The 13249-nt window shown below is 47.8% G+C and overlaps 1 protein-coding gene across 2 annotated transcripts in view; it reads left to right on the top strand.

Annotated features, from left to right (window-relative positions):
- The first annotated feature begins 5865 nt into the window (after nucleotides 1-5865).
- Nucleotides 5866-13249, top strand: part of PROSER2 (proline and serine rich 2) — a 40932-nt gene continuing 33548 nt past the window's right edge. The window contains exon 1 of one of the 2 annotated variants that reach the window (XM_072749531.1): nucleotides 5866-5991. The gene's annotated coding sequence lies outside the window, so the exon portion shown is untranslated. Of the gene's footprint in view, nucleotides 5992-6817; nucleotides 6969-13249 lie in introns of those variants that run through there. The other variant, XM_072749529.1, reaches the window with a different exon arrangement.

The following is a 13249-nucleotide window of genomic DNA, read 5'->3' as shown; positions in this document are numbered from 1 at the left end:
CCACCAATATTGCAACTTGGAAATGCAAATGGGACTCTAGTGCCTGGGAGGCTGATAATGCCCAGGCGGCCCTGATGGGAATGGAGTTGGTGCGTCATCGTCATCATCATTGTCATCTATAAACCTACCGGCCAGACCTCCAGGATTTCACAGTCCCCGACTTAGTGGTCACACATCCTGCTGGGTGAGTCCTTTATCGTCACTCTGGCTGCAACACAGAGCTTTGAGCTCCTTCACAATTCAGGGAATTAACCTCTTCAAGTTCAGGGTCAGATGAAAGAGGAAGTTCTAACTTGGGTCAGGGTGGAATTGTATTTAAAAAGTCAGCCCTCAAACTTAGCCATCTGGTATAATGAAATATTTTAACTGAAATGGGTCTACGAAAATTCAACGTAGTGGAAAAGTAACCAACTACACAAACACAGTACTCCTCCCACCGTACTCATCTGTCCTTCCGAATGTGGTACCTTCTCCGTCTGGGACACCAACTGGACCGAGTCCCACTAGGTCCTGCTCTTCCCTGATACTCACCTGAGGCAGGTGTCGGCCCCTCTTCTAATCTCCTGACACCAAAAGCACTCAGGGGGAAGCAGGGAGTTAGTGAAGGTTTTGTGGGAAGAGGGCGAGGGTTACCACCAGAAACTTCCTAAGACTCTCCTTGAAAAGTCCTTCCCCTAGTAGCTGTCCCACCACCACCACCACCAGTAATGCCTCCTATCTCTGCGGGTGGGAAAAGGTAGTTTATCTCACTATTGTTTTAATTTACAGAATCACTCAGATTCTATCTGTGGATTAACAGACTGTTCGAGATTAACCATTTGATCACCTGAGTCTGTCTGGGTCTCCCCAACCGCCCCCCCCAACTGTACATTCCATGCAGGCAGGGGCTCTATCTATGCTGTTCACTATTGTACTCCTCGACCTCCCCATAGCAGCGCTTGCCACAGAAGAGCCAGCGAAGAATTTCTGGATGAAGGATGAATGAATGGGTGCCATACACCCTCGTTCCCCGTCTGGACCTCCCCCACTGGCAGGTCCTAAAGCTTGCCTGCTCGGCACTCTTGTCCACCAGGGATCTCCTGGAGACTCGCTTCTCTTCCAGAATGCTTACCATTAAATCAGACAAAAAACGCGTTTACTATGTTCTTCTATATTTGTTCCTTCTACACGTTTCTCCTTCAAAATACTGCCCTCAGATACAGACATCATCTACTTGCTTTCAGGAAGTATGAAACCACCCCACTACATCTTTTTCCTAGTCTTCCTCTAAACGTGTCACCAAAAAACCTCCAGGTCATAAGTTCTTCATCTGCAGAAGTAGAATGGTTATAAATTATAAAATGGTATTATAAATCTAGATTCTAAAATTAATATTCATTAATATGTAATTAATATAATAAAGTTATATAATTATGAAAATAAATTATAAAAAATAAGAGTATTTTTTAAAAATTATTTCTTTTTTAAATAGACAAACTTCACTAGGAAATCATCCTTGAAGTGTGTCAATGTCCTTCTTTTCCTCCCGTCATCTCTCAAGTATTTACTGACTGATATAAGCCAGGCTCAACGCTACGCACATTGGCATTTACTGTCTCATATAGAAATACAATTTTTGCTAGTTTTTGTTGATGCATAAAAGTAATATAGAGTCACAACAGAAAATTTGGAACATGCACAATACCAAAAAAAAAAAAATCATATAATCAGAGTCAGAAACATGAACCACCATCAATTTGACAGATTTCTAATTTTTCCATACATATATGCATTTTCCATGTATGTGGAAATACAGGTATTTTCCATGTATTTCCATGAAATAATGATTTACATACAATTCTGTAATGTTCTTTTTCTCCCCTTAACCATATATTTAGATATTTTCTTGTGGACACTAAAAATTCCTCATTTCAAAAAGCTGCAAGATAGTTTATTTCTAATTTTGGATGCTTTATTCGTTTCTAATTTTCTGACATTCTAAAAAAGAGACAGTATATATCTTTATGCACAAGTCTTTGTGCCTGTTTCTATTTCTATAGACTCCTTAGATATAGATTATAGGATCAAAGCGTATAAACAATTTTAAAGCTGGGAAATATTTTTATAAAATTGCTTTCTGGTTAAGTTATGTCAATTTATGCTCCCACTAATAGTACATAAAATTTCCCATTTCATTGAATTCCTGTCAGTATTGAATATTAGAATTTTAGAAAATATTTTCTGGTATTTCTGATATATATATATATATATATATATATATATATATATATACTGTATTATTTTAAATTTTTACTCTTTCAATTACTAGGTAGTTCAGACACTTTAAATATAACATACAGGGAGAGAGCTAATTACTAATCATTTTTTGAGGAAATTTTTCCATTAAGTTATTAATGTTTCTTATCACCTTAAGGGTATTCTTGTAATGAGGATAAGATTAACTGCCAGATTTGTTATGCAGAGTTCTTTTTGTTGTTGTTGTTGTTGTTTTTTGTTATGCAGAGTTCTGTAGGGTTTTTTCTTTCCTTTGCAAATTTTGTTCACAATATTTTTAGTTGTCAGGATCTAAATTTTTTATGAAATCTAGTCTAATGGTCACTTCATCTACCATTTTTCCATTTCTTTTCTCCCCTCATCTTGAGGTCACACAAATATTTGCCTAAGTTTTCTCCTAGTTCTAAAATTCTTTAATGTATCTGAGTTTCGTTTTAGCATATAAGGAAAGGTAAGAGCTTTCTTTACATTGAGTATTTTTTTCAAATTACTAGTTTTCTCAGGCCTATTTATTGAGAATCTGCCCCTTTTTCATTTATTTTAGATGACTCTCATCACATCTTAAAGTTTACACAATGTCAACACTATCTTTTTCTGGATTACTGATTCCATTCTATTACCTATGTCACTCAATATCTGTTACTGTTCTATTATGACACTTTTAAATTATGATGGTCTTGGGGATCCCCGGGTGGCTTACGGTTCAAGTGCCTGCCTTTGCCCCAGGATGTGATCCTGGAGACCCGGGATTGAGTCCCATGTCGGGCTCCCTGCATAGAGCCTGCTTCTCCCTCTGCCTGTGTCTCTGCCCCTCTCTCTCTCTATGTCTATCATGAATAAATAAATAAATCTTTAAAAATAAATAAAAATAAATTATGGTCTTGTACTATGCTCCAATCAAAAACAGCACAAATTATCATATTTTTCTAGATTTTCACAATTTTCTTAACTCTTCTCATCTGCCATTTATTCAAATGAACATTAAAATGATTTTGTTTTAGGGGGGCACCTGGGGTGGCTCAGTCGGTTAAGCGTCTGCCTTCACCTCAGGTCATGATCTCAGGGTCCTGGAATCAAGCCCTGTGTCAGGCTCCCTGCTCAGAGAATCTGCTTGTCCCCTGCTCCTGCTCCCTCTCCCTCTCTTTCTCTCTCAAGTAAATAAATAAATAAATAAATATTATTTTATTTTAGCCTCCCAGGGTAGAGGTTAGTAGCCTCATTGTACAAATGAGGAACTGCGTCTCAAGAAAGATAAGCAGCTCAAAATCGCACATCTGAGTGCAAGAGGCATAAGGTAGAATCCTTTCTTTTGACATCTCCTCTTTCAGCTCTACAAGGCTATCATGTTTTGGTAAAGAAAACAGGAAAATTACTACCCCTTCTTTCCTGTGTGCCTCCTCTAGTGGCCCTCGCAGATACTGCAGTTTCTCCAGCCAGTGTTCTACGGTAATTATTCTTATAAAACAAACACGTATGTTTAGCTTAATTTTTTTTAGTTTAAAGTTTTTAATTTACACAAAGCTTGTAACAATATTTGTCTCATATTTGAGGGGTCATGTACCGCCAGGATTTTCTTAACAAAGAGCAGCCTCAGAAGACATTTATTAAAAACCCCAGTGACTATAAAGTAAAATTTTGTAAATTCCATGGGTTTTAAAGGAATAACAATAGTAGATACAAAGACCCTCCAGATGTTTCTTTGTTCTTTTTTTTCCTCCCTTGACGTCATCTAGTACTTTCATGCATAACTATTTTTAAATCACCCCTCTAACCCATTTCTTGTTTTCTTACCTCCCTTCCTATTGTTCTAGTCCCTTTGTGTTATTCAGTGAGCATGAAGGTGCCTAGACAGGGGTGCAGTGGGGACCGGAAGCCAGCCTGTATTCGGGTTGTCACTCTGGGGCCCTGGCTAATCCGCACCAGCCCAGAGGAAGGTTCACCTGTTTGTAACCCCCACAGAGCTCTGGGGTGTGAGACACCTGGTTGAAACCTGTCTCATTTTCTTCCCGGTTCATTCTCTGTCTGTTTTTTGGTGGTGGTGTTTGGGGGTCATTTGTTTGCTTGCCTTTTTCTTTTCTCCTTCTTCCTTCCTAATTCCTTCCATCCATTTCTTCCTTCTTACCTCTTCTTCACCTGTCAGAAAAGATACTGAGTAAAACTTAACTTTTACACAAAAGATACCGTGTGACTCAGAAATTTTTTTTTGTGACTCAGAAATTTTAAGTAAACTTTAAAAATTAAGCCAGACATATGTTACACGTCATGAAAACCCAACCAAGCAAAAAGCGCAACAATAAAAAGAAAGAAAAAATCTGAGAAGCCCTTGACAAAATGTCTTTTTCTTTACCTGAAATCCTTAAAGACAAGGGTTGCCTATTTTACCTCCCTCACCCAAGGGTGTTTAATACTCTTTAACTTGTAGTAAGCCCATTCATGCTAAATGCATTAGTATTTAACACAATATGGGACACAATTTGGGAATAAAAAAAAACATAAACAGCGGAAAGCTTAGACCATTATTCATGGAGGATTAAGGACTGACAGTATTGATTCTTTCCTGGATTTGGTTCAGAAAGAGAGGGATAATAATACTGGCCTAATTAACTAGCTTGTTGGGTAGATTAAAGTGCTTTGTAAACATTAATTAAAGATGCAGGGAGTTGGATGAGGCCAGTGTGTTATTAGTGCAAAAGAGGTCTCCCTCCTTTCATCAGGTATATCTTCCTGGGGAGGACAAAGAAATGAGCTAAGGACTAAGGTATTGGGGCTCAGCCTGGAGCGCCGCCCATGACTGTCCTTCCCTGCTGCCAACCACTTCCTTCCTCAGTTTTCTGTAAACGGGGACACACCGCACATGGCATGTTGGGGGCACACTGCACATGGCACGTTGGGGACACACTGCACATGGCGTTGGGGGGACACACGGCCCATGCACGTTGGGGGACACACCGCACATGCACGTTGGGGGGACACACGGCCCATGCACGTTGGGGGGACACACCGCACATGCACGTTGGGGACACACGGCACATGGCACGTTGGGGGGACACACCGCACATGCACGTTGGGGGTCACACGGCACATGCACGTTGGGGGGACACACGGCCCATGCACGTTGGGGGGACACACGGCCCATGCACGTTGGGGACACACGGCACATGGCACGTTGGGGGGACACACCGCACATGCACGTTGGGGGGACACACGGCCCATGCACGTTGGGGGGACACACGGCCCATGCACGTTGGGGACACACGGCACATGGCACGTTGGGGGGACACACCGCCCATGCACGTTGGGGGGACACACCGCACATGCACGTTGGGGGTCACACGGCACATGCACGTTGGGGGGACACACGGCCCATGCACGTTGGGGGGACACACGGCACATGGCACGTTGGGGGGACGCAGACACACGCACGCTGGGGTTCAGGCGTTGCGATGCCTGCCAGCCGAGTCCCCCCAAGCCCCGTGACCGCGGGCTCCTCCCTCCTCCCCTACCAGCGGCTCCCGCTCCGCTCCCGCTCCGCCCGGCGGCTTCCAACAACCCCGCTCGGCATTTCCAGCGCGACCAGCAGGCGCTCGGCTGGCAGGAGCGGCAGGAGCGGCAGGAGCTTTTCTCCTGGAGTTTCGCTCCCGGGCTCGGGCCGCGGGCTCCGTGAAGTCGTGGGCCTGTGAAAGGCCTTCTGCGAGGCCAATTCCGTCCGTCCTCGGGGTTCGCATCACTCGACATGAAATAACCCGTCAAAGCTGAGGGCCCCCGGGGGCTGCTGGGGGCACGAGCCCCGCCTCCCGCCGAGCTGCAGACGCTCACCCTGGGGCTCCGCCGCGCGCGGGGGGCTCGGCCCGCGGGCCTGGCCAGGCGGCGGCGGGGCGGGCCTGTCCCTTTATCTTTAGTTTAGTTTAGTTATTCATGAGAGACACAGGCAGAGGGAGAAGCAGGCTCCATGCACCAGGAGCCCGACGTGGGACTCGATCCAGGGTCTCCAGGATCACGCCCAGGGCCAAAGGCAGGCGCTAAAACCCCTGCGCCACCCGGGGATCCCCGGCCTGTCCCTTTACATGCCCGGGGCACGCGCTGTGCTTTTTAGGGGGCTGAGCCCGGGGTGGGGGGTAGCGCGCGGGCGGGTGTGAGCGCGCAGAAGCGGGAGCGCGGCGAGTGGGGGAGGAGGGCGCGCGGGCGGGGGTGAGCGCGCGGCGGGCGGGGGTGAGCGCGCGGCGGACCGAGGTGAGCGCGCGGCGGACCGAGGTGAGCGCGCGGGCGGGTGTGAGCGCGCAGAAGCGGGAGCGCGGCGAGTGGGGGAGGAGGGCGCGCGGGCGGGGGTGAGCGCGCGGCGGACCGAGGTGAGCGCGCGGCGGACCGAGGTGAGCGCGCGGGCGGGGGTGAGCGCGCGGCGGGCGGGGGGTGAGCGCGCGGCGGACCGGGGTGAGCGCGCGGCGGGCGGGGGGTGAGCGCGCGGCGGACCGAGGTGAGCGCGCGGCGGGCGGGGGTGAGCGCGCGGCGGGCGGGGGTGAGCGCGCGGCGGACCGGGGTGAGCGCGCGGGCGGGGGTGAGCGCGCGGCGGGCGGGGTGAGCGCGGCGGCGGGCATGAGCGCGCGGGCGGCCCGGGCAGCAGGCGGCGCGAGGGCTCCGGGTCGCGCACTGCGCGTGGGCACCTGCGGCCCCCGGGGCGCGGCGGGGGCTCCTTCCGGGTGAGTAGGGACCCTCGGGTCCCCGACGGGGTCGGAGCGGCGGGCGGGCGCCCTGGCAGCGGGGCCTCGCCTGGCACGTCGGTGAGCGCCCGCGTCTGCAGCGGACGGAGGCTCGGGCTCGGGCTCGGGCTCGGGCTCGGGCTGGGCGGGCGGACCCCGAGGGCGCCCCTCTGCCTGCGGCGGCCCCGGCTGCGCGCCCCTCGCTCCCCCGCCGCGCCCCCGGCCTCCCGGAGCTCAGGCAAGACGCTCCGCGCCGGGGACGGTCTCCGGCCGGCGACCTCCCTTCACCCGCGGGGAGCCCGGCGCCTCCTTAGGGGGTTCGGGGGTTCGCGTGCGCCCAGGTCGGGGAGGGCGTGGGGGGGCCGCGGCGCTTTTGGCTGGGAGGTTGGCCTGCTGCGGGGTGAGAGGTGGTCCGAGGTGCGTGTGTGACTCCGGGCGCAGGGGCTTGCGGGGTGCCCCGTGCCCCCCACACCTTCCCCGGGCGCGCGGCCCCTCCCCGGAGTCGGCGGAGACTCGTCGCCCGCGTCGCCGCCGCGGCCCTCGGGTCCCGGAGTCCGCGCCGCGCGCTGCGGGGGGGGGGGGGGGGGGGGGGCCTGTCCTAAGCCACCTGTTACACTCGCGTCCCGTGCAAGGTGACCCCTGGAGTTTCGGCCCCACCCCCGACCACGGCAGGTAGCCGGATCAGGTGGGACCCAGGACCCGCCGGGAGCGAGTCGGGGGCCGGGGGGGATTTAAAAGGGAGAAGAAACAGTGGCCCGTGCGATGCAGTTTAACAAAAGGCAATACGATAAATTCCAGTATTTCTCCAAGGCTTTGAAAGTTTCCCAGTATTGTTTTACGGAGTCTAAATTTAAGCATCGCACTTTTTTTTTTTTTTTTTTTTTAAACCGCAGGAACTAACCTCAGAAAATTCTTAACTCTTTGCCAGGCAGGATGGTTGGTATAGAGTACAAAACTTAGCAGTGAGCAAAGGAAAGTAATTTTTTTTGGTGCCTCTCCCCCTCCCGACCACCCTTCCAAAGAGAGTAAAACAAACGTTCAGATCTGTTGCAGGGAGAAAAGTCCTTCTGGTTCCAATTTTAATGGAGAACTTTTTTTTTTCTTTTCTTTAAATCTGTATTTCTGAAAGATACAGAAACACCAAGCCAGGTGTCAGTGTAAACTTGAGAAAGATGCTCACGGGAGAAAGGTCTATTAAAGACACGTTTCTTTCTTTCTTTCTTTCTTTCTTTCTTTCTTTCTTTCTTTCTTTCTTTCTTCTTTCTTTCTTTCTTCTTTCTTTCTTTCTTTCTTTCTTTCTTTCTTTCTTTCTTTCTTTCTTTCTTTAGCACAGCATACTTGGGACCCATGCACTAAAAAGTTAGCCCTCAAATTCCATGCCTGAATGTTAGAGATTGTTTTTCTAGGTGGAGGAGGTATTTTCTTTCATGAGGCCAATGTGGAAATACAAACAAATGCCCTGTTTACTTGGGATTGGGTGGGAAGGACGGAAGTTGTCTAAAATCTCTCCTGCCAAACTTGACGGTGTATGTATGGAATCTGGTGCGTTTTCTTGCCCAGGCCAATAATAGGCACTTTTAAGTGACTGGGTAGATTCCTTGGTAGCAGCGTTTCAAATGAGCTTTTCTTTGAAAATTTTGGATGCTGATCATCTAAAAGTAACACATTTTCTGTGTTACTCAAAATCAGAGCAACATTGGCTAGTAATCATTTTGAGAAGGTTGGGAAGATGAGAGACCTGCTCTTGAGAAGATGTGGGTGTGTCAGGCCCCGTGACGTCCCCCCTTGCCTACGTTAGTGCGGGCACGGAGTGCTGGTTACTTCATGCAGGGGTTTTGGAGACTCCCCACCTTCACCATGCCGAGTACTGAGTTCATCTTTGGGCACACAGACGTATCTAGATAACAGCCATATGGCCCAAACTGATTAAAAGCAGATCAAGTGAGCTTTCAATGGGAGCTGAAGACACACCTGGCCCCGGTTCCAAAGTTCTCAGACACCTAAGGAGTCTGTAGTTGGCACCCTGTGTTGATTCTAAAGATCATCTCAAATAACTAACTACTCGAGGTAGAGTGGAGCCTTGCAGCCTAAAGGGAGCAAGGTGAAAGGTTTGGGTGGAGCCGAGCTAAGAACAGGGGAGCCTCTGGAAGAGAAGTTCAGGTGCCTCTTATCTACATGATTGTGGGACAGCCGCCAGGGGCACGGAGGCCACTCAGGGGTAGGTGCCAGGGAATCCTAGGAGCATCCCAGAACTTGAGCTCTTTGCTTTGCTCAAGGGCAGCATTGCATTTCAGTTTCCATCGGCTTCGTAGCTGCCTGCGTGCTCTCGGGAGGATGAGTCCGCCGCCCTGGCCCTGCTGCACCGCAGCTCATCCGTCCCTCTTGAATCTTCGAGGGACTCTGCTGGCCCTTGCAGAGAAGCCTCTGTCCACAGAGGCTCTGGCACAGCAGGGTCAGTAGAGTGGAATCACTGCTGGTAGCCCCTGTCCGTGGAGAGCCAGCGGGAGGCTGTGCCTCTCAATGAATGCCCTTGTCCCCACCCCCCACCCCACCCCCTCCCAGGCTCGCAGCACCAGTATTGAAACCTATTTTAAGAAAGTAGGTGCTGGGTTTACAATCCATGCAGTCAGGATTGGCGGCAGAGGAATGTGGAGAGCAGAACATTCCACCTTGTTGGAGAGAGCTGTGATAGCGCCTTATGAATGCAGATCTTCAGGCTGGATATTTCTAAAGAGCTAGCAGTGAGAAGACTCGAATCTTTTTTTAAATCGGAGCAAAACATATGTAACTTCAAAGTTGTCATTTTAAGTGGATGTCAGTGGCATTAACTACATTCACATCCTATGTGTTAGAGAAGGCTTTAATTTTTTTTTTTTTTCCTGTAGAGGTCCGCAGATATCCATTCCATGACCCTTACTAATTGAATTACTCTTCACTAACTTTGTGTCTGCTTAACAGGCCAATAATTGAGAGAGGTACAGATGGTCCCCCACTTGATGTGTAGACTTTCCAGTGGTGCGAGAAAGTGATAGGCATTCAGTAGAAACTGTCCTGAGGATTTTGAAGTTAGATCTTGTCCTGGTTCAGTCCTCTCTCGATGCTGGGCAGTGAGCCACAGCTTCCAGGCCGCCAGCGACCACGAGGGACCACCCGTCCCGACACCCATCCTGCACCCATCCCGCTGGATTAGAGGATTTTGCCCAACCGTAGGCTAATATGAGTGTTGTGGGTACATTTAAGGTAGGCTAGATAGGTTATGTGTATGAAATGCGTTTTCAACCTAATATGGATTCATCGGGATGACACCCTATGAGATAAATCAAGGAAGATCTGTATATGGAAACATAACATTATCATGGGGGATTTGTCACTCTCTCCTTGTATTTTGAGCTAGAAAATATTCTGAGACTCTGTGTATTGAAACTTTGTAAGTGAATACGTAACAGTGCGCATTTGTAAATTTATGTTGGTAGCTACACAGGGCCTAATAGGAATTGAACTTTTTACTATTACATACTTTCATCTATTTAATCTCTTTTGCCTGATCTAATATAGCCAGAAGCGGTCCTTTCATTGTTGCTGTTGTGGATCTTGGCTTGATTTTTTTTTTTTTCCTATCACTTTTATTTTCTTTTAAGTCTTTACTGGAGTATAATTGACATTCAGTAAACTGCACATATTTAAAGTGTTTAAAAAAAAAAAAAAAGGAAAAAGGACATTCACAATGTTGTGCAACCATCACCACTATCTGGTTCCAGAAGTTTTTCATCACCCTGAAGGGAAACCCCATTCCCATTAAGGAGTCACTCTCCATTTCCTCGACTCCAGCCTCCTACTCCAGCCTCTGGCAACCACTAATCTGCTTTCTTTTTCTATGGATTTCTCTGTTCTGGGTATTGCATATAAATTGAATCATACAGTATGGTGACTGGCTTCTTTCACTTAGCAGTGCTCTCAGGATTCATCTGCGGGTGCCTGGGTGGCCCAGTTGCTTGAGCCTCTGCCTTCAGCTCAGGTCATGACCCCAGATGGGGTGGGGGAAGGGGGGCCTGCTTCTCCCTCTCCCTCTACTCCTCCTCGCTATTTGTGCTTTCTCTCTTTCTCTCAAATAAATAAAATCTTTTTTTTAAGGATTCATCCATGTGATAGCATGCATCAGTATTTCATCGCTTTTTATTTATTTGTTTTAAAATACTTTATTTATTTGAGACAGAGAGAGAGAGCACAAGTGGGGGCAGGGGGGTGCAGACGCCCCTGAGCAGGGAGCCTGATGCGGGGTTCGATCCCAGGACCCTAAGATCATGACCTGAGCAGAAGGCAGACGCTTCACCCGATGGAGCCACAGCTCAATCCCTTTTTTAAAGTCCCTGAATAATATTTCCTCAATAGACCACAATTTGCGTACCCATTTATCAGTTCATAGACATTTGTGTTGTTTCTACCTTTCGGCTGTTGTGAGTAGTGCTGCTATGAACATCCATGTACAGGTTTTTGTTTGAACACTTGTTTTAAATTTTGGGGTCTTAGGGAGGCCCGGGTGGCTCAGCGGTTTGGCGCCTGCCTTCGGCCCAGGGAGTGATCCTAGAGACCCAGGATCGAGTCCCCCGTTGGGCTCCCTGCATGGAGCCTGCTTCTCCCTCTGCCTGTGTCTCTGCCTCTCTCTGTGTGTCTCTCATGAATAAATAAATAAAATCTTTGAAAAAACATAAAAAATAAAAAAATAAATTTGGGGGTCTGTACCTAAGAGCAGAATTCCTGAGTAACACAGCAATGCTATATATAACCCACCAAGGAATCACCAGACTGTTTGCCAGAGCAGCTGCACTATTTTACATTCTCGCCAGCCATGTGTAGAGGGTTCCAGCTTCTCCACATCCGCCAACACTTGTTATTGTCTGTACGCATGCGTGTGTGCGTTTAAATTGCCATCCTAGTGAGCATGAAGTGGTATCTCACTGTGGTTTTGATTAGGGTTTCCCCCATGACTAATCATGTTGAACATCGTTTCAAGTGCTTGTTAGCCACTGAGAGGGCTTCTTTGGAGAAATATCTATTCAAGGACTCGATTCTCTTCTGTGTTAGTGTGTATGTTGCCAAAATCCTGCATGGGAGTGAGAGTAGTTATTTTTATAGGGCTTGGTTTGTATACGATGTTCCTTTTCAAACCTTCATTCTGTTGTTTTGGGGGTTTTTCCCCTGCTTTCTTTTTCAGGCTTCTGCTGCTCCTCCTAGGAAACTAATTGTCTGACTAGTGCTTTAAAATATTTAATATTCTTCCTATGTTAGTTATTGTTCCAAAGGCCTGGGTTGTTCCTTTGTTCATTCAGCAATATTTGTAGATTGGCCACCTGCATTGCACTTTTGCACTGAGCCAGTCATTGGGAATACAAACATACCAGTCTGTATATGCTTCTCTTTTTGATGTCTGCAGATACCTTTTTTTTTTTTTTAATTAACAGATTAGTAGAGCCTGGCATAAGGAAAAAGAGCAGCCCTCAGCTGGGAGGTGAGGGAGGCTGCCCCATGTTTCATCGGGTTCACCACTTCGTGTTTCTAGAACCTGGTTTCCTGGTCTGTGAAAGTTGGAGTAGGACTAAATGACTTCTCAGGCCACTCAGACCTTGAAACTGAGGATTACAAATTAAGGATTCACACCAGCTTTCTTTTACACACCTAAATCTGTGAGTGTACTTAAAATAGTTTGTGTTGCACAGTTTACACTGTCTTGTGGGGAGAAAAATGATGCTTGTGCTCTTTTGCACTGGACTACCCAGCTGAGTTTGGTCGATTGCTTCCTAACAAACTGGTGCACTTGGGTTTTTTTCTGGAAAGATTCAGAGGATTTGAAGAGCTTTAGTGAGCATTTAAGTTCCTACCATGGTGGGTACAAAGGAATGTAGAGATGGATAAGGTGTGGTCCTTGCCTTTGAGAAATTCATGGTCTCATGAAGGAGATAGAGTAAATGTTCATAGCAGAGGCCCATTGCTCTCTTTTGGGAGGAGAAGACAGAGATATTCTTTTCCTTCAGAACATCAGAACATCTAAGGGAGAATGTAACGTTGGAGCTGGGTCAACAGGGGCAAGATACTGGAAAATCAGAGTGGTACCATTGTGGCTGTGGTTTGAACGCTGAGGAGCTTAGCCTTGTATCTGGGGGCATTAACCATGGAAGGCTTGTCGGTTGGGTTATGACAGCAGGTCTTATGTTCTGGCTTCACTGTGAAGTAGACTTTTGTATACACAGGGAGTAGCTTGACATTGAACAAGATGTTCAGGGTCG

This window comes from Vulpes vulpes, chromosome 2 (assembly GCF_048418805.1).
Source record: "Vulpes vulpes isolate BD-2025 chromosome 2, VulVul3, whole genome shotgun sequence".
NCBI lineage: Eukaryota > Metazoa > Chordata > Mammalia > Carnivora > Canidae > Vulpes > Vulpes vulpes.
This window is presented reverse-complemented; position numbering and strand designations above follow the sequence as displayed.